This window comes from Aquarana catesbeiana, linkage group LG02, assembly GCF_042186555.1.
Source record: "Aquarana catesbeiana isolate 2022-GZ linkage group LG02, ASM4218655v1, whole genome shotgun sequence".
In the NCBI taxonomy this organism is placed as follows: Eukaryota; Metazoa; Chordata; class Amphibia; order Anura; family Ranidae; genus Aquarana; species Aquarana catesbeiana.
Genome location: NC_133325.1, coordinates 644,408,825 through 644,430,882, shown reverse-complemented (window position 1 = coordinate 644,430,882; position 22,058 = coordinate 644,408,825).

Below are 22,058 nucleotides of genomic sequence, written 5' to 3'. Positions count from 1 at the left end.
GAACATCTGAATGATTCAGAGGAGAAGTGGGTGAAAGTGTTAGTTGAACCAAAATCGAGCTCTTTGGCATCAATTTAATTTGCCGTGTTTGGAGGAGGAGGAATGCTGCCTATGACACCAAGAACACCATCCCCACCATAAAACATGGAGGTGGAAACATTATGCTTTGGGGGTATTTTTCTGCTAAGGGGACAGGGCAACTTTACTGCATCAAAGGGACAATGGACGGGGCCATGTACTGTCAAATCTTAGGTGCAAACCTCCTTCCCCCAGCCAGGGCATTGAAAATGGGTCATGGATGGGTAATCCAGCATGACAATGGCCCAAAACACATGGCCAAGGCAACAAAGGAGTGGCTCAAGAAGAAGCACATTAAAGTTCTGGAGTAGCCTAGCCAGTCTCCAGACCTTAATCCCATAGCTAATGTGCATGGAGCTGAAGGTTCGAGTTAACAAACGGCTTCGAAACTTTAACGACTTGGAGAGGATCTGCACAGAGGAGTGAGACAAAATCCCTCCTGGGATGTGTGCAAACCTGATGGCCAACTACAAGAAACTTCTGACCTCTGTGATTGCCAAGAAAGGTTTTGTCACCAAGTACTAAGTCGTGTTTTGTAAAAGGGTCAAATACTTATTTCACTCATTAAAATGCAAATCAATTCATCACTTTTTTGAAATGCGTTTTTCTGGATTTTTTTTGTTCTGTCTCTCACTGTTAACCACTTCCCGCCCAAGGTACGTCATATGACGTCCTTGATTATGAGCGGATATATCTGAATGATGCCTGCAGCTACAGGCATCATTCAGATATCATCTTTTAGTGCTGGCGATTCCCTACACCATAAGAATGATCATAGTGGCTATTCCGCCGCTTGATCGTTCTTACGGGCGGCGAGAGGGGACGACCCGCCACTTCCATCGGTGAGCCGGAGACAGGATCCGCCAGCCCCAGATGGTGACATAGAGATTTCTGGCAGACCAGATGGTCGTCGGAGTCTCTATGATCGTTCAGAGGCCGGGCGCGATGTTATTACGTCACGCCCGGCCTCTGCATTCAGGCGAATGGCGCCGCCTCGGCTGGGAAGCTGTGATCGTTTATTTCAGGCTTCCCAGCCTAGAGGTGAGATGTGGGGTCTTATTGACTCCATATCTCACTGTAAAGAGGAGCGATCATGCCATACTTCTATTACAAGGGACGTTTACATTCCTTGTAATAGGTAAAAAGTGATCAAAAATTTATTTTTTTTAAAGTGTCAAACTAAAAAAAAGAAAAGTAAAATTTATAGTAAAAAAAATAAATAAAATAAAAATAAATAAAATAAAAATACATTTAAAGTGCCCCTGTCCCCGTGTGCTCGTACACAGAAGCGAACGCATACGTAAGTCCCGCCCACATATGAAAACTGTGTTCAAACCACACATGCGATGTATCGCCGCAAACGTTAGTGAGGGCAATAATTCTAGACCCAGACCTCTGTATGTAACTCAAAACATGTAACCAGTAAAAAAAATTTAAAGCATCGCTTATGGGGATTTTTAAGTACCAAAGTTTGGCGCCATTCCACGAGCGTGTGCAATTTTGAAGCGTGACATGTTTGTTCTCTCTTTACTCGGCGTAACTTCATCTTTCAAAAAATTGGGCTAACTTTAATGTTTTTTTTTAAAGCATGAAACAGGTTTTTTTTCCCCCCAAAAAAGTATGAAAAATTGCTGCGCAAATACCGTGCAAGATAAAAAGTTGCAACGACCGCCATTGTATTCTCTAGGGTCTTTGCTAAAATAAATAAATATATATATATTATGAAATTTACATGTAGGAGACAAATGTCAGAATTGGTCTGGATGGGAAGTGGTTAAAATATACCGATCATTTCTTGGTCAGTAGGAAAACGTACAAAATCAGCAGGGTATCAAATACTTTTTTTCCCTCACTGAACATGGGTCATCTGTCCTTACGCAAGATGGCCATGGCCAGAAATGTATTTAACCACTTGCCGACCGCCTCACGCAGATATACTGTGGCAGAATGGCACGGGCAGGCAAAATCACGTACCTGGTATGTGATTGCCTGCCCGAGGCGGTCGGCTTTGGTCTGGGAGCGTTCAGAGATGAGGGGGAGGCCATCCATTCGTGCCCCCCCCGCGCGCGATCGCTCCCAGCCAATCGGATCATTCCCCTGCCTCTGTATAGTACACAGAGGCAGAGGAAATGATGTCACCTCGGCTCGCCATTTTCCGTTCCGGCGCCGAGGAGAGAAGACTGCAATGTGAGTGTAAAACACACACACATCACAGTAGAACATGCCAGGCACACATAACACCCCCCCGATCACCCCTCCCCCCCCCCCCCCCCCCGTCACACTGACACCAAGCAGTTTTTTTTTTTTTCTGATTACTGCATGGTGTCAGTTTGTGACAGTGTGGTAGGGCAGTTAGTGTTAGCCCCCTTTAGGTCTAGGGTACCCCCCCTAATAAAGTTTTAACCCCTTGATCACCCCCCCCCCCGTCGCCAGTGTCACTAAGCGATCATTTTTCTGATCGCTGTATTAGTGTCACTGGTGACGCTAGTTAGGGAGGTAAATATTTAGGTTCGCCGTCAGTGTTTTATAGCGACAGGGACCCCCATATACTATCTAATAAATGTTTTAACCCCTTGATTGCCCCCTAGTTAACCCTTTCACCAGTGATCATATAATTGTTACGGGTGACGCTGGTTAGTTCGTTTATTTTTTATAGTGTCAGGGCACCCGCCGTTTATTACCGAATAAAGGTTTAGCCCCCTGATTGCCCGGCGGTGATATGCGTCGCCCCAGGCAGCGTCAGATTAGCGCCAGTACCGCTAACACCCACGCACGCAGCATACGCCTCCCTTAGTGGTATAGTATCTGAACGGATAAATATCTGATACGATCAGATATATACTAGCGTCCCCAGCAGTTTAGGGTTCCCAAAAATGCAGTGTTAGCGGGATCAGCCCAGATACCTGCTAGCACCTGCGTTTTGCCCCTCCGCCCAGCCCACCCAAGTGCAGTATCGATCGATCACTGTCACTTACAAAACACTAAACGCATAGGTAAGAGTGTGGTGCTGCGCTAATCCTTACAATGTGTGTGAAAAAATCACAATGGAATAGCTGTGTACGTAGTGACACAGTAACTATAAGTGACTCTGGAATATAAATATAACATAGCGTGAATATCTATACGTAACTCTGAAATACAAATAACGTGATACTACGACCTATTAATAAATATATAAAATAAATAATAAAGTGACAGTATTTGGCTAAAGATAATAGCCAGGCATATACTAAATGAGTGTATACAAAAAGTGACTAGTGCTCATAGACACATAATATAAGTGACAGTTACACCCTTATGCACGAACATATGGTAACATCAAAGGAATCTAAGAGTAATATATAGCATAATAGTGTCCGACTGGACTTATATGCACTTGATACACCTCGGCACACAACAAATGGGTGTGTATATATACAACGTGAATGGTGCTCATACATACATAACAAAAGTGACGGTTTGAATAGAACCGTGTGGTATTAAAGCAAATGGAGTCCACTAATGAACATGCAAAAAACAGTGATCCACTTGAAAATAATAATCAGCTTAAAGTACAAAAAAATTATATATGCAAGTGATCCACTTGGTGACAGTAAACGTGACAGTAGTAATTATTCTCTCTTCATGCAACACGGCACATAATGGTGGGCAGTGGCCCCTTACCTGAGGGTAATGGGGTACTCGCGTTTAGCCACTTTTAGGCATGGCAGCCTTTAGTTGGTAAAACCATGGAATCAACCAGCAGTGGGGGCGGTAGTGGTACAATCCTATCCTGGCTTGTCTCCTTTAAGGACATACATCTCCTCAAGTAGTGTCCCGGGGTCACCAAGATAGAAACCAAAAGGAAGATCCCACAATGGTGTAATATTGTTTGGCAAAAGTTATTAAAGCACATACATACTCACATTAAAAACAAAAATACTGGGCGGAGATCCGACGAGCAGTGAGCTCGTAATACAAGTCAAACAAAGAGTGCCTGTCCTGTCCCTACGCGTGACATCACGACCCATGTGACTTCTTCAGGGGATACAGGGAGGCACTATGAATGTCCTTAAATAGCTCTCCCATAGGCTATAATGGGCGGCCATTTTCCCGAAGCCTCAAGGAAGTGCTAAAGCGGCCATATTGCCAAAGGCAGATGGGCGCGGCTGTAGTGTAGTTAATCCAATGGTAACAAAAGGGGCGGGTGCCGTTCTCTGACGGCTGTACTAGACTTGGCCAATCGGTAATCATGCTAATCGCCACTGTCAGCAGAGGGGGAACACAGCTATGCCAGCGAAAAGGCATGTATAATCACCTGTGTGTAGCGGCAAGCAACACACAGGCCGATGTCAGTCGGGGACAGATAAAGAGTATTAAACAAGATGTTACTATACAGAATTAAAGATTAGACTCAGTCTGCTGTATGCCCGCAATCGGCCAGATCACATAATTAAAAGATATATATATATATAATTAATTTATATTGATGCCAAAAAATAAAATCAGTAAAATGGTATAAAAAAACGGTATAAAAAACGATCGGTTGGGGAAAAACATCTATGTAGACTGGGATCTGAACAACAAGTATAGCATAACACACTTTGGAAAATCGGATATCAAAAGTGCTGGTGCAAAGTGTACAAATATAGCCCTCTATGTTCACATGATAGGCAATTAGCACACGGCATGAAGACACATATACAACTGAATGAAAGTTAAACAAAAACATGAATATCAAGATAAGTATATGTGAACTTTATGTATCTGTTGCACGAATACTCCTCTGTATAAGTAATGTAAAGTGGTACAGTTTAAAAATATAATATAATGTAATGTCTAAAAGGCTAAGCCTCAAACGTACACATATAGGCAAAAATAACTTCATATAACTGGTACGGGGGTGTAAACATATTTAGAAGGATATTTAAAAGATATTACAGAATATATTATTATCAGTATTAATGCTCAAATATTAAAATTATTTTAAAATATATAAAAATTGCTAAGGAATCAGTTCAGGTCAAATTCCATGTTTAGGCCTCTTGGCAAGAAAGTGTCTAAGGTAAAGATCCACCTGGATTCCAATTGGCTGAGGGTCCTGACCTTATGTCCCCCCCCCCCCCCGCCAGTGCCTCACATAGGGTTCAATACCCCAGAACTTCAGATGGGAAGGATCTTTGTTGTGACGTAACAAGAAGTGTCTGGATACGCTGTGTTTATCGTATCCATTTATAATGTTCTTGACATGTTCTTTAATTCGCACTTTTAACGGTCTTTTCGTCCGGCCTATATATTGCAAACCGCAGCTACATTGTAGGGCATATACAGCCCCCTCCATGTTGCAGCAGATTAAATTTTGAACTTCATAGGTGCCCCCCGTAGATGTGGATGAGAAGTGGAACACTTTCTCATTGGGACATCTAGTTCTAACGCATGCGAAGCATCTTTTACATGGAAAGAATCCTTTCCCTGAAAAGAACGTGAAGGTCTTTTTTGGTGGGTCTATCACGCTTTTCACCAATTTATCCCGAATCGACGGTGCTCTTTTATAAATAAATTTGGGGTTTTTGGTAAACTCCCCTGTAATTGTGTATCTGCCAGCAAAATATGCCAATGACGTCTTGTGATCTTTTCACTCTTCTTATGTTGTGCGTTGTAGTCGAGGATAAATGCTGGTCCCTCCATTGGGCGTTTTTGTACCATTTTGTCCTCGATTAATGCTTTTCGATCCATCACTGCTACTTCTGCGGTTTTCTTATCTATATATCCTTGGTCATATCCTTTCGCAGTGAACCTGGCTCCAATTTTCTCTGCCTGTTCAAGGAAAACTTGAAGTTTGGTACAGTTTCTCCTCAGTCGCATCAGTTGTCCTTTAGGGACATTGTAGAGCTAATTTTTATGGTGACAGCTCTCTATTGGGAGATAACTATTCCTGTCGACATTTTTAAAGTGCGTTCGTTTACTAAATATTGAATCTTCTTGCAGAATGTCCAGATCTAGGAAAGTTACCTTCTCCTCACATATGTCCAATGAGAGTCAAATGTTTTCGTCATTTGTGTTGAGCTTCTCAAGAAAGTTCTTTAACTGACTTACTTCGCCTTCCCATATTATAAAAATATCGTCAATAGATCTTTTATAAATTAATAGTTCTTCTGGTTGGTTATTAAAAACAAATTCTTCTTCCCATTTAGCCATGAAAAGCCCAGCTATGCTGGGGGCAAATTTGGCTCCCATGGCTACTCCGGTTTGCTGGTGGTAATACGTATTGTTATACCAGAAGTAATTGTTTTTTTAAACTGAAGTCCAAGCATTTTACCAGGAACCTCCTTTGCAAACATGACAACTCAGAATATCTCCTCAGGCCCCATTTGGCAGCTTCACACGCCAAATGGTGGGGTATAATCGTATAGAGGGATGCGACGTCTGCGGTGGCCATAATGCACATCTTACCTCTTTGAGGAATCCCATCCAGGATTTGTAAAATATGTTTTGGTGTCCCGCAGGTACGCCTTCGTGCTCTGGACCACTGGTTGCAGAAAAAAATCTATGTATTCACCTATCCTATATGTCAGTGAATCGATCCTGTTCACTATTGGCCTCGGGGGTGGATCTGTTCCATTTTTGTGGACTTTTGGTAGTGAATATATAATGGGGGTGTGATATGAATCAGGTACAAGAAACCTTGCTTCTTTTTTACTTAGAATACTCTTCTTTGTCCCTAGATGTACTACTTGCTCAAGCGCTTTCCTGCATCTGAACATAAGGTTACTTAGTAATTTCGTATAAGTATTTGCGTCATTTAGCATATTCATCATTGATTTGTGGTATTGTTCTTTAGACAGAATCACGATACCTCCTCCCTTGTCCGCTGGTCGGATCACAATCTTTCCTTTTCATCAGTTTGCGTATCCCGCTCTTAATATGTTTCGGGTCTTCTCTCTCTCTTCAGATCCTTCATCTCATTCAGCACGACCCTTTTAAAAACCTCAATATATTTATTGTCTTTGATCGGTGGATTAAAAACTGAACTATTCCTTAATTTGCTATGTAAAATATTGCCATTCTCCATTTCTGTATATCTAATGGGGTTTCCTGCAATGTATTTCTGAATATTTACTTTCTTCACGAATTTTTGGCTCCCAATATACGTTTCAAATTTTTCCAGGTTCTTAGTCGGCGCATATTTCAAGCCTTTATCTAAAACCCCAATCTCTTCCGGGGTGAGTACCTGGCCACTCAGATTAAAGATGCCTTCTCCCTTCACTCTCTTTTTTTCTTTTGTTCTCTCTTCTCGGCTCTCCGTCCTCTTCTTTCTGGACTCCTTCTGGCATTTCTTGTCTCGTCTGGATTTCTCGGTGGGTGGTTTGGCCTGTCCCTGTCTAAAAAAGGCTTATTATGTTCATAGTATCCATAGTGTGTCGGGTACTGTCTCCCTTGTCTCTCCTTCTTCTTCTCTGTTCATTAGGGGGGCATAGTAGTTATACGTCGGTATTGGGCTCCGTTCATGCTGCCGGCAGTAGTTTTGTTGTGGACCTGTCCTTTGGCCTTGACCATAGTCTTGGAAGGGGCTCCTATCCCTTGGTCTATGGTAGTCATAGGGTGGTGCCCTGTTGTCTCTCTGATCATGAGTTGTTCTTCTCTGATCCCTATGATCATATGTCCACGCCACGGTCCACGCTTATCCCTCTGCTCGTGTGGGGGTCTCTGCCAGGTGTTCCTATATGGAGGTTTCCTATTATTTTTCCAATTATACGGTCTCCTCCCTCCATTCTGATTGTAATATTGAGGTCTCCTCTCGCCTCTGTATGGAGTATATTGATAATATTCTGTGTTTCTCTCAACGTAATCTGTATTTCTTGGTGTTGGGCCTCCACTTCCATCTCTTTGGGCCTGATAGTCAGGATATGGAGTATCGGGCCCAGGTGTGGCATTGGCCTGTTGTGAGTATACCCTCACTACTTTCTCTGGTGTGGAGTATGTTGAGCATATATCACTTTTCCCTATTTGACTTTGCCATTTAAAAACTTGGTTGTTCCGAAAGTCATTCGTATCCCTGATTTGTTTCTTGCTCTTACTTTGCTGGACTTCTTTGTCCTTTTTCACAACTTTATTCAGTTGTGTGGTTAAATTTTTAAATTCAGCTGTATATTTATATGGTTCTAATTCTTCTCTTATTTCTAGAATATTTTGATCTATCTTCTTATTTTTTCTTTGCTTTCTTTCTAGGAGAAAAGTCAATAGCTCTAGGCCTTTATCATTGAAGAATTTGAACCATTCTTCATTTGATTCTTGATCCATCAGGCCATCATTCGGGGGGACGTCCCATCTTAATCTTCTTGGGACTATATTTTCCTTCAAGTAGGTCTCAAAAGTACATATGTCCCACCACAGGCTCACTTTTTTTCCATGTTGTGTCCCAATTTCCTCATCAAACTTTCTAAATCTAGATTTCTACTGGTATTTATATTTGTAGTACTGAAGATTTCATCTAGGTTGACTTTCCTTTTCTCCATATAGGAAAACACCTCCATGATGGCAGCGGGAATGGGTGGAGAGTAAATATATAAAAAAATAGAGGGTATTCCTGCGCTATCATATATGGGGGAAGGGGAATAGGGAATAAAAAAATATAAAGAAGTATCTAAAATATGGAAAAGCCGCCTACACCGGGTAGGGTACAACCTGCCCCTAGCTATAAGATAAATAGGTAAGAGTGTGGTGCTGCGCTAATCCTTACAATGTGTGTGAAAAAATCACAATGGAATAGCTGTGTACGTAGTGACACAGTAACTATAAGTGACTCTGGTGTACAAGTGTATATAAATATAACATAGCGTGAATATCTATACGTGACTCTGAAATACAAATAACGTGATACTACGACCTATATAAAAAATATATATATAATAAATAATAAAGTGACAGTATTTGGCTAAAGATAATAGCCAGGCATATACTAAACGAGTGTATACAAAAAGTGACTAGTGCTCACAGACACATAATATAAGTGACAGTTACACCCTTATGCACGAACATATGGTAACCTCAAAGGAATCTAAGAGTAATATATATAGCATAATAGTCTCTGACTGGACTTATATGCACCTGATACGCCTCGGCACACAACAAATGGGTGTATATAAACAACGTGAATGGTGCTCATACACACATAACAAAAGTGATGGTTTGAATAGAACCGTGTGGTATTAAAGCAAATGGAGTCTACTAATGAACATGCAAGAAACAGTGATCCACTTGAAAATACGCCAAGAAATACAGATTACGTTGAGAGAAACACAGAATATTATCAATATACTCCATACAGAGGCGAAAGGAGACCTCAATATTACAATCGGACTCCACAGAATGGAGGGAGGAGACCGTATAATTGGAAAAATAATAGGAAACCTTCATATAGGAACAAATGGCAGAGACCCCCACACGAGCAGAGGGATCAGCGTGGACCGCCATATGATCATAGGGATCAGAGAAGAACGACTCATGATCAGAGAGACAACAGGGCACCACCCTATGACTACCATAGACCAAGGGATAGGAGCCCCTTCCAAGACTATGGTCAAGGCCAAAGGACAGGTCCACAACAAAACTACTACCGGCAGCATGAACGGAGCCCAATACCGACGTATAACTACTATGCCCCCCTAATGAACAGAGAAGAAGAAGAGAGACAAGGGAGACAGTACCCGACACACTATGGATACTATGATCATAATAAGCCTTTTTTAGACAGGGAAAGGCCAAACCACCCACCGAGAAATCCGGACAAGACCAGAAATCCCAGAAGGAGTCCAGAAAGAAGAGAGGACGGAGAGCCAGGAAGAGAGAACAAAAGAAAAAGAGAGTGAAGGGAGAAGGCATCTTTAATCTAAGTGGCCAGGTACTCACCCCGGAAGAGATTGGAGTTTTAGATAAAGGCTTGAAATATGCGCCGACTAAGAACCTGGATAAATTTGAAACTTATATTGGGATCCAAAAATTTGTGAGGAAAGTATATATTCAGAAATACATTGCAGGAAACCCCATGAGATATACAGAAATGGAGAATGGCAATATTTTACATAGCACATTAAGGAATAGTTCAGTTTTTAATCCACCGATCAAAGACAATAAATATATTGAGGTTTTTACAAGGGTCGTGCTGAATGAGATCAAGGATCTGAAGATCAAGAAGAGAGAAGACCCGAAACATATTAAGAGCGGGATACGCAAACTGATGAAAAGGAAAGAGATTGTGATCCGACCAGCGGACAAGGGAGGAGGTATCGTGATTCTGTCTAAAGAACAATACCACAAATCAATGATGAATATGCTAAATGACGCAAATACTTATACGAAATTACTAAGTAACCCTATGTTCAGATGCAGGAAAGCGCTTGAGCAAGTAGTACATCTAGGGACAAAGAAGAGTATTCTAAGTAAAAAAAGAAGCAAGGTTTCTTGTACCTGACTCATGTCGCACCCCCATTATATATTCACTACCAAAAGTCCACAAAAATGGAACAGATCCACCCCCGAAGCTAATAGTGAACTGGATCGATTCACTGACATCTAGGATAGGTGAATACATAGATTTTTTTTCTGCAACCAGTGGTCCAGAGCACGAAGGCGTACCTGCGGGACACCAAACATATTTTACAAATCTTGAATGGGATTCCTCAAAGAGGTAAGACGTGCATTATGGCCACCGCAGACGTCGCATCCCTCTATACGATTATACCCCACCATTTGGCGTGTGAAGCTGCCAAATGGGGCCTGAGGAGATATTCTGAGTTGTCATGTTTGCAAAGAAGGTTCCTGGTAAAATGCTTGGACTTCAGTTTAAAAAACAATTACTTCTGGTATAATACGTATAACCACCAGCAAACCGGAGTAGCCATGGGAGCCAAATTTGCCCCCAGCATAGCTAGGCTTTTCATGGCTAAATGGGAAGAAGAATTTGTTTTTAATAACCAACCAGAAGAACTATTAATTTATAAAAGATATATTGACGATATTTTTATATTATGGGAAGGCGATGTAAGTCAGTTAAAGAACTTTCTTGAGAAACTCAACACAAATGAGGAAAACATTCGACTCTCATGGGACATAAGTGAGGAGAAGGTAACTTTCCTAGATCATTTCCTGGACATTCTGCAAGAAGATTCAATATTTAGTACACGAACGCACTTTAAAAATGTCGACAGGAATAGTTATCTCCCAATAGAGAGCTGTCACCATAAAAATTGGCTCTACAATGTCCCTAAAGGTCAACTGATCCGACTGAGGAGAAACTGTACCAAACTTCAAGTTTTCCTTGAACAGGCAGAGAAAATTGGAGCCAGGTTCACTGCGAAAGGATATGACCAAGGATATATAGATAAGAAAACTGCAGAAGTAGCAGTGATGGATCGAAAAGCATTAATCGAGGACAAAATGGTACAAAAACGCCCAATGGAGGGACCAGCATTTATCCTCGACTACAACGCACAACATAAGAAGATTAAAAAGATCATCAGACGGGGGGAAAGGAGGCGGAGTCTAGCGGAGCAGACATGCATTGTTAGAGCTCCGCACTGCTGAGGAGAGAAGAGAAGGACAAAGCGGAGCCTGCAGGCTCAAAAGGTATCCATTTGAACCTTTTTGCCCCAGGGAACAAACTGTGAAAGTTTGGGCAGGAAATATGGTACTGGGAGGAAGCCGTGGCAGAAATAAAAATCGCCTCACAAAGAGCTCACAGGCATTTACTGCAACTAAAGCAGCTCCAGTCACCTCACAATATACAGCATCAGGGCGCTCTCACAGACAGAAAATGTCACAGCAAGACTCTCCATTTGAGTCAAATACAGAACAAATCCTCTCACAAACTTCTCCACAAGCCTCCTCAGCATCCCCAGTAATATTATTACAATTTGAAAAGATGCTTCATAAGGCTTTAAAACAAACCTCAGACCAAATAACAAACAGCCTAACCAAAGAAATAAGAGAGCTGGGAAACCGCACCGCAGCCTTAGAAATAAAAATTGATGAAATTGAAATGACAACCCAAGAAAATATAACAGAATTGGAACAATTAAAAGAAGAGAATTTAATACTTCAAACTAAACTCGAAGATTACGAAAATAGAGCCAGACGTTCAAACTTGCGCATAAGGGGAATACCTGAAACTGTGACAGACCTGCAATCTACTATTACTGCTCTATTACAAGAACTAAAGCCAGATATCCCTATTGAACGTTTAGAACTGGACAGAGTACACAGAGCCCTCACAGCCAAAAAGAAAGACGGACCCCCATGTGATATAATCACAAAATTTCATTATTACAGAACGAAAGAACAAATACTAATTGCTGCAAGAGAAAAAAAGGAACTTGATTTTCAAGGACACAATTATCAAATTTTTGCTGACCTATCCCAACTTACTATTACTAAAAGACGATCCATGAAACCCCAACTAATGGAACTGCAACGCCACAACATTATGTATCAATGGGGCTTCCCCTTTTCAGTCAGATATAACTACCAAGGTACAATTTACAGAAGCAGATCAGCAGATGAACTACAACAAACCCTTTTAAAATTAAATCTGACAGAACCCACAAGCAGCAACACTCCCACACGCAGAAGAATGGCATCATCTTCACCTTCAGGCAGCACCCAGAAAATTTCAGAACAAAATGGGAATCATTCTCACAAAAGAGGCCGTTATGCCACATCATCCATGGACCAAGAAGATTCAATGGACTGATATCCTAATTCCTGATATCTCTTCATTTATTATACTAAGAGATGGTTCTCTATAAAAAAAACCTGTATTTATAACTGAATGTAACTGCATTCTGATAGTCACACACTGTATGGGATCATGTTACATTCCAGTTATATTTCTTATTACTTCTGATTCATATAGCCTTAGAATATATAAGTGAAATAAGGAAATTCTTGTTCAGTTATATATTTTCAGGTAATAACAATAGATGTATTACTTTTTAGGACAAATATGTTCAATAATCCAGAAGTAATGGAAGCTTTTTCTTTCTTTTCTTAAAACAAATATATTATTACCTAACTAGTTCCTAGAACTATGTTTTTGTTTATTCTAATCTGAAGCAATACAACCTCAATTTTATGAGTTAACATATCTAAACAGTTACATATGAATAAAACATGTAATTGTTTACTCTAAAAGGGTTAAAATCCCAAAATAATTCAAACTATCTTCATCAATACCAAAGTTATTAACAGTACCTTTCTAACTGAATTATTTAGCCTAGGGCAAGACTAACCATATACAACCACCCTGGAATAAATAATTTCAACAAAAACTATATTCTGCACTCCAATTAATTAATGATCATTTTGATGTCTTTTGACATAGCACTTCTCTTCTGTAAGCGGAAGATCTGTGTACCCCCATTAGCCCTCCTCATTCTCCCAACCATATTATGTGGGAGTGTGACGAAGGCACTTATTCCCCTGAGAGAGATATTTATTCTCTTTCACGGGTAAATTGTGATTACTTGCAAAAAATAATTTATACAATGTATCATCTAATCTCATATGTTTTTTGTTTACTCTTTACTCCAGAATTCACTGGTTTCTTTTCTATCTTTTCATCTCTTCAGTCCACACAGGTTGATCTGCGCAGTCAGCTCTGCATAACAAAAAGTAAGTCAAAACTATTTGATCTGTTGCCATGGCACCACTGAATATACTTTCCCTGAATGTTCAGGGAATAAATGTCCCTCAAATAAGGACCAAAGCCTTCCGTACTTTCCATAACAAGAAGGCTCACATAGTATGCCTCCAAGAAACACACTTCACCAAAGATTCTACTCCAAAATATATTTCTCCTTTTTCTCAACAAATTTACACGGCTTCTGCCTGTACCAAACAAAGGGGTACTCTAATTGCATTTCACCGATCCACACCATTCACCTTATCATCAGAAATTAAAGACCCAGAAGGTAGATACCTGATACTCATGGGTTATATAATGGATACAGCAATCACAGTGATTTCCTACTACGCTCCTAACAAACAACCTACACCATTCCTCTCACATATATTACAAGTGATTAATACACACAAAATAGGAACAGTGATAATGTGCGGGGATTCGAACCAGGTCCTCCTCCCATTTCTAGATAAATCACCTTTTACACCATCCAAAATAACCTCTAGATTACCTTTTTCTCAACTTCTTTCCAAATACAATCTGGTAGATTCGTGAAGAGAAAGTAACCCAATGAAAAAGAAATTCACTTATTTCTCGCACCCTCATCAAACCTTCACCAGAATAGATCATATTTTTCTAACAATAGGAATGATACCAGAAATTATTGCATCAGATATAATTCCGATTCCGTGGTCTGACCATAATGCAGTATACACTACTATAGCCTCAGCCATACCAAAAGCGCATGACCCAACGTGGTACTTACCGGACATAATGCTCAAACACCCACTACATCAGATGGCCATTGAACAAGCTTTAAAGGAATTCATATCAATTAATAATACAACAGACATTTCCTCAATAACACTGTGGGAAGCTCATAAGCCTGTCTTGTGTGGTACAATACAAAGACAAATGGCACTATTTAAACGGGAACGCAAAAATCCAGCAAAAAAACTAGAACTCAATTTTAATGCAGCCTACATATCATTCCAAGATAATCCATCTCAGAGTACAAAATCTCATCTGGAAAAATCTAGATTGGAATACGATCTATTTCTCACTGAGTCAGTTGATAAATCCCTCAAACGCTCCAAACACAATTTCTACATGAATACAAACAAACCAGGTACATATTTGGCTCGGGCATTAAATTCAACTAACAAATCTTTCAAACCAATACGTTTGAAATTATCAAAAAATGTTTATACTTGTAATCCAGTTAAAATAGTCCATAAATTTCACTCACATCTCGCAACTTTATACAAGACAAACAATGAATTCAATCCTACAGAGGCTGAATCCTTCTTCTCAAAAATAACCTTACCTGAGTTGTCTCAGAATCAAAAAAGCAGTTTGGATGAGCCTATAACTATAGATGAAGTTGCTAACGCCATAAAAGACCTAAAACTTAACAAAAGACCAGGCCCAGACGGCTACTCGGCTTTATACTATAAAACATTCTCAGAAATACTCTCTCCCATTCTCACTGAAACTTTTAACAAACTTCTAGAAGGACATTCTTTTCGGCAAGAAACACTAATGGCAATTGTTTGTATGATCCCAAAACCCCTTTCTGATGATACTTCCTGTGTGAATTATCGGCCTATCTCTCTGTTAAACCTTGATATTAAATTATTAGCAAAGATAATAGCAAAACGACTCAATAGCATTATAGGAAAATTAATACATAGAGATCAAGTAGGCTTCATGCCAAATAGACAGGCAGGCGATAATATACGCAGGGCAGTGTTATTGGCACATATTGCTAAAAAACGGAAAAGCCCTTTATGTTTTCTATCTCTCGATATTAAGAGGGCATTTGACACAGTATCCTGGCAATATATGCAATATTCATTACAAAAATGGGGTTTTGGACCCCACTTTTTAACATGGATCAAAGCATTATATAATAAACCCAAAGCCTATATAAAATATGCTGGATACAAATCTGATGCCTTTAATATCGAAAGAGGTACCCGACAGGGTTGCCCATTATCTCCCTTATTATTTGCCCTTATACTCGAACCCATGGCCCAATACATCAGAACAAACCAAACTATAACTGGCATTGAAGTAGGAGGTATTACACACAAATTATGTATATTTGCAGACGATATATTACTTTTTCTATCATCACCACAGGTCTCTGGTCCTAACTTAATACCAGCTCTTGATGGATTTGCAGCCCTATCCGGCCTTATGATTAATCCTAAGAAATGCCTAGTGCTTAATATTTCGCTCACAAACATGGAATTGATCCCGGCTAGGGCTGCACTCCCATTCACATGGGCAGAAAAATCAATCCCATATCTTGGAATTCATTTAACAGCATCTCATTCTGACTTATTTTCAACCAATTATCCTCCTGTATTAAGACAGATCACAAATCTAATAAAACAATGGTCGCAACTTCCTTTATCCTGGATAGGGAAGATTAATGCAATCAAAATGACTATTCTACCCAAATTGCTTTATCTATTCAGAGTCCTCCCTATTCCAATTCCTTCCTATTTTTTGAGAATAGTACAAAAAAGAGCAACTTCGTTTATATGGGGCTCTTCTAAACCACGTATACCTATACAACACACTACATCTTCCCAAAAATAAAGGAGGCCTGGGATACCCTAATTTTACTAACTACTACAGAGCAGCACATTTGGCCAGTCTGTCCAAATACCATGCAAAACAGGAAATTCCATTATGGGTATTTATAGAGGCTTCAGAAAATGACCCTCTATTAATATCAAACTTGTTATGGCTTGATCCTAAAGACCGCTTTAAAATTCATAATCCCATAACTAAACACTTCTTATCTCTCTGGGATAAACTAAAAACCAAATATCAGTTACAATCTTCACACAATCCTCTCCTTTCTTTTATCAGAAATCCGGCCTTTTATCCGGCATGGATCTACCCAAATTCTTTTAAAGCTTGGGCAACATCAGGCATTCAGACACTAAATGACTTCATAGCATCTAAATCATTCCTTTCATTCCCATCGCTTAGAGAAAAATATGATCTACCAAACTCTGAGATATTTAGATATCTCCAAATCAAAAATTTCTATACACCATTCCTAAAGGGGGATACACCATTATCCCAATTATCCATTTTTGAATCAATCTGTAGAAAAGATCCATTTGCTAAAGGTACAATTTCATCACTTTATAATCAATTATATGGAGTAGTAAATCTTAATAGACCCTCTTACGTTCAGAGGGAGGAGGACCTGGGACGAACTTTAGAAGACACGGACTGGTCTAACATATGGCTCACATCTAAGTCATCTTCACCCAACATCTTAGCACTGGAGACAAATTATAAAGTTCTAACTCGCTGGTACCTTGTACCCGCTAGAGTGGCAAAATATTCACCTAATACCTCAGCTCTTTGTTTTCGAGGATGCCCAGAAATAGGCACACATTTACACATATGGTGGACGTGCCCAGTAATCCAAACCTTCTGGAAGGAAGTCTTCGTGATTGCATCTAAAATATTTAAAAAAATAATACAACCAGATCCATATATAACTTTACTTAATCTAAAACCGGAATGGTTAACACTCTCTCAATTCAAACTTATGATCCAACTAATAACGGCTGCAAAACAAACAGTGGCCAAAGCATGGAAATCTCCTACGTTGGTACTAGCAGAAACAATTCACAGAATGAATAATACAATGTCCCATGCTAAGATGGTAGCCATCGATCAAAATCAAATTCCAAAATTTGAAAAACTTTGGCATCCTTGGATAAAACAACAGTTCCTGTCAAATTTCAATGACTCTGTCCTGTTGTCATGGTAACAGATTAAATGACTTACAGAGACACCCATTCTAAGGCTTCAAAGAGAACTAAAAAGAATAATAAACTGACGAGCGGGACAACCTTGTGGACCATACCTCTGCCTTTCTACCCTTTTTCTTCTTTCTCTTTCCTTTTCTCCACCTTACGATTAAAGCTCATTATCAGAATTTATTTGACCTATATACACTCTACCTGTAAACAATATGTATAGTAGGTATAAATCATTTAAATACCTACAAAAGTAACTAAGGAAATGATATATATCTTTAATTTAGGTTTACGTGAACCCAATGTTTAATATTTGAAATTTCATGATATTTACCTATATAATCCCTACTGTAAAACAATGAGCTTACTTTATAGATCCTTGTAAACTTACTTTATGTATCTTTATAATATTGTATACTCAATAAACTTCTTTTGACAAGGAAAAGATCATCAGACGTCATTGGCATATTTTGTTGGCAGATATACAATTACAGGGGAGTTTACCAGAAAACCCCAAATTTATTTATAAAAGAGCACCGTCGATTCGGGATAAATTGGTGAAAAGCGTGATAATCCCACCAAAAAAAACCTTCACGTTCTTTTCAGGGAAAGGATTCTTTCCATGTAAAAGATGCTTCGCATGCGTTAGAACTAGATGTCCCAATGAGAAAGTGTTCCACTTCTCATCCACATCTACGGGGGACACCTATGAAGTTCAAAATTTCATCTGCTGCAACACGGAGGGGGCTGTATATGCCCTACAATGTAGCTGCAGTTTGCAATATATAGGCCGGACGAAAAGACCGTTAAAAGTGCGAATTAAAGAACATGTAAAGAACATTATAAATGGATACGATAAACACAGCGTATCCAGACACTTCTTGTTATGTCACAACAAAGATCCTTCCCATCTGAAGTTCTGGGGTATTGAACCCTATGTGAGGCACTGGCGGGGGGGGGGGGGACATAAGGTCAGGACCCTCAGCCAATTGGAATCCAGGTGGATCTTTACCTTAGACACTTTCTTGCCAAGAGGACTAAACATAGAATTTGACCTGAACTGCTTCCTTAGCAATTTTTAATATCAATTTTTATATATTTTAGAATATTTTAATATTTGAGCATTATTACTGATAATAATATATTCTGTAATATCTTTTAAATATCCTTCTAAATATGTTTACACCCCCCTACCAGTTATATGAGGTTATTTTTGCCCATGTGTACATTTGAGGCTTAGACATTACATTATATTTTTAAACTGTACCACTTTACATTACTTATACAGAGGAGTATTTGTCTCCACGATCATGCAACAGATACATAAAGTTCACATATACTTATCTTGATATTCATGTTTTTGTTTACCTTTCATTCAGTTGTATATGTGTCTTCATGCCGTGTGCTAAGTGCCTATCATGTGAACTTTTGATATCCGATTTTCCAAAATGTGTTATGCTATACTTGTTGTTCAGATCCCAGTCTACATAGATGTTTTTCCCCAACCGATCGTTTTTTTTATACCATTTTTTATACCATTTTACTGATTTTATTTTTTGGCATCAATATAAATTATATATATATATATATATATATATATATATATATATCTTTTAATTATGTGATCTGGCCGATTGCGGGCATACAGCAGACTGAGTCTGATCTTTAATTCTGTATAGTAACATCTTGTTTCATACTCTTTATCTGTCCCCGACTGACATCGGCCTGTGTGTTGCTTGCCGCTACACACAGGTGATTATACATGCCTTTTCGCTGGCATAGCTGTGTTCCCCTTCTGCTGACAGTGGTGATTAGCATGATTACCGATTGGCCAAGTCTAGTACAGCCGTCAGAGAACGGCACCCGCCCCTTTTGTTACCATTGGATTACCTACACTACAGCCGCGCCCATCTGCCTTTGGCAATATGACCGCTTTAGCACTTCCTTGAGACTTCGGGAAAATGGCCGCCCATTATAGCCTATGGGAGAGCTATTTAAGGACATCCATAGTGCCTCTCTGTTACCCCTGAAGAAGTCACGTGGGTCGTGACGTCACGCGTAGGGACGGGACAGGCACTCTATGTTTGACTTGTATTACGAGCTCGCTGCTCGTCGGATCTCCGCCCAGTATTTTTGTTTTTAATGTGAGTATGTATGTGCTTTAATAAAATTTGAACTTTTGCCAAACAATATTACACCATTGTGGGATCTTCCTTTTGGTTTCTATCTTGGTGACCCCGGGACACTACTTGAGGAGACGTATGTCCTTAAAGGAGACAAGCCAGGATAGGATTGTACCACTACCGCCCCCACTGTTGGTTGATTCCATGGTTTTACCAACTAAAGGCTGCCATGCCTAAAAGTGGCTAAACGCGAGTACCCCATTACCCTCAGGTAAGGGGCCACTGCCCACCATTGTGTGCCGTGTTGCATGAAGAGAGAATAATTACTACTGTCACGTTTACTGGCACCAAGTGGATCACTTGCATATACAATTTTTTGGACTTTAAGCTGATTATTATTTTCAAGTAGATCACTGTTTTTTTGCATGTTCATTAGTGGACTCCATTTGCTTTAATACCACACGGTTCTTTTCAAACCGTCACTTTTGTTATGTATGTATGAGCACCATTCACGTTGTGTATATACACCCATTTGTTGTGTGCCGAGGTGTATCAGGTGCATATAAGTCCAGTCAGAGACTATTATGCTATATATATTACTCTTAGATTCCTTTGATGTTACCATATGTTCGTGCATAAGGGTGTAACTGTCACTTATATTATGTGTCTATGAGCACTAGTCACTTTTTGTATACACTCGTTTAGTATATGCCTGGCTATTATCTTTAGCCAAATACTGTCACTTTATTATTTATTATTTATTTTATATATATTTTTTCTATATAGGTCGTAGTATCACGTTATTTGTATTTCAGAGTCACGTATAGATATTCACGCTATGTTATATTTATATACACTTGTACTCCAGAGTCACTTATAGTTACTGTGTCACTACGTACACAGCTATTCCATTGTGATTTTTTCACACACATTGTAAGGATTAGCGCAGCACCACACTCTTACCTATTTATCTTATAGCTAGGGGCAGGTTGTACCCTACCCGGTGTAGGCGGCTTTTCCATATGTTAGATACTAAACGCATAACTGCAGCGTTCGCAGAGTCAGGCCTGATCCCTGCGATTGCTAACAGTTTTTTTGGTAGCATTTTGGTGAACTGGCAAGCACCAGCCCCAGGCAGCGTCAGGTTAGTGCCAGTAGCGCTAACACCCACGCACGCACCGTACACCTCCCTTAGTGGTATAGTATCTGAACGGATCAATATCTGATCCGATCAGATCTGTACTAGTGTCCCCAGCAGTTTAGGGTTCCCAAAAACGCAGTGTTAGCGGGATCAGCCCAGATACCTGCTAGCACCTGCGTTTTGCCCCTCCGCCCAGCCCAGCCCACCCAAGTGCAGTATCGATCGATCACTATCACTTACAAAAGACTAAACGCATAACTGCAGCGTTCGCAGAGTCAGGCCTGATCCCTGCGATCGCTAACAGTTTTTTTGGTAGCGTTTTGTTGAACTGGCAAGCGCCGGTCGTAGTCAAACCAGCACTGCAGTAACACTTGGTGACGTGGCGAGTCCCATAAGTGCAGTTCAAGCTGGTGAGGTGGCAAGCACAAGTAGTGTCCCGCTGCCACCAAGAAGAAGACAAACAGGCCCATCATGCCCATAGTGCCCTTCCTGCTGCATTCGCCAATCCTAATTGGGAACCCACCACTTCTGCAGCACCCGTACTTCCCCCATTCACATCCCCAACCAAATGCAGTCGGCTGCATGAGAGGCATTTCCTTTATGTCCTCCCGAGTACCCCTACCCAACGAACCTCCCCAAAAAAGATGTGTCTGCAGCAAGCGCGGATATAGACGTGACACCCGCTATTATTGTCCCTCCTGTCCTGACAATCCTGGTCTTTGCATTGGTGAATGTTTTAAACGCTACCATTCACTAGTTGAGTATTAGCGTAGCGTACAGCATTGCACAGACTAGGCACACTTTCACAGGGTCTCCCAAGATGCCATCGCATTTTGAGAGACCCGAACCTGGAACCGGATACAGTTATAAAAGTTACAGTTACAAAAAAAGTGAAAAAACACAAAAAAAATATAAAATAAAAAAAATAGTTGTTGTTTTATTCTCTCTCTCTCTCTATTCTCTCTCTATTGTTCTGCTCTTTTTTACTGTATTTTATTCTGCAATGTTTTATTGTTATTATGTTTTATCATGTTTGCTTTTCAGGTATGCAATTTTTTATACTTTACCGTTTACTGTGTTTTATTGTTAACCATTTTTATGTCTTCAGGTACGCCATTCACGACTTTGAGTGGTTATACCAGAATGATGCCTGCAGGTTTAGGTATCATTCTTTTCAGCCAGCGGTCGGATTTCATGTAAAAGCAATCCTAGTGGCTAATTATCCTCTAGACTGCTTTTACAAGCAGTGGGAGGGAATGCCC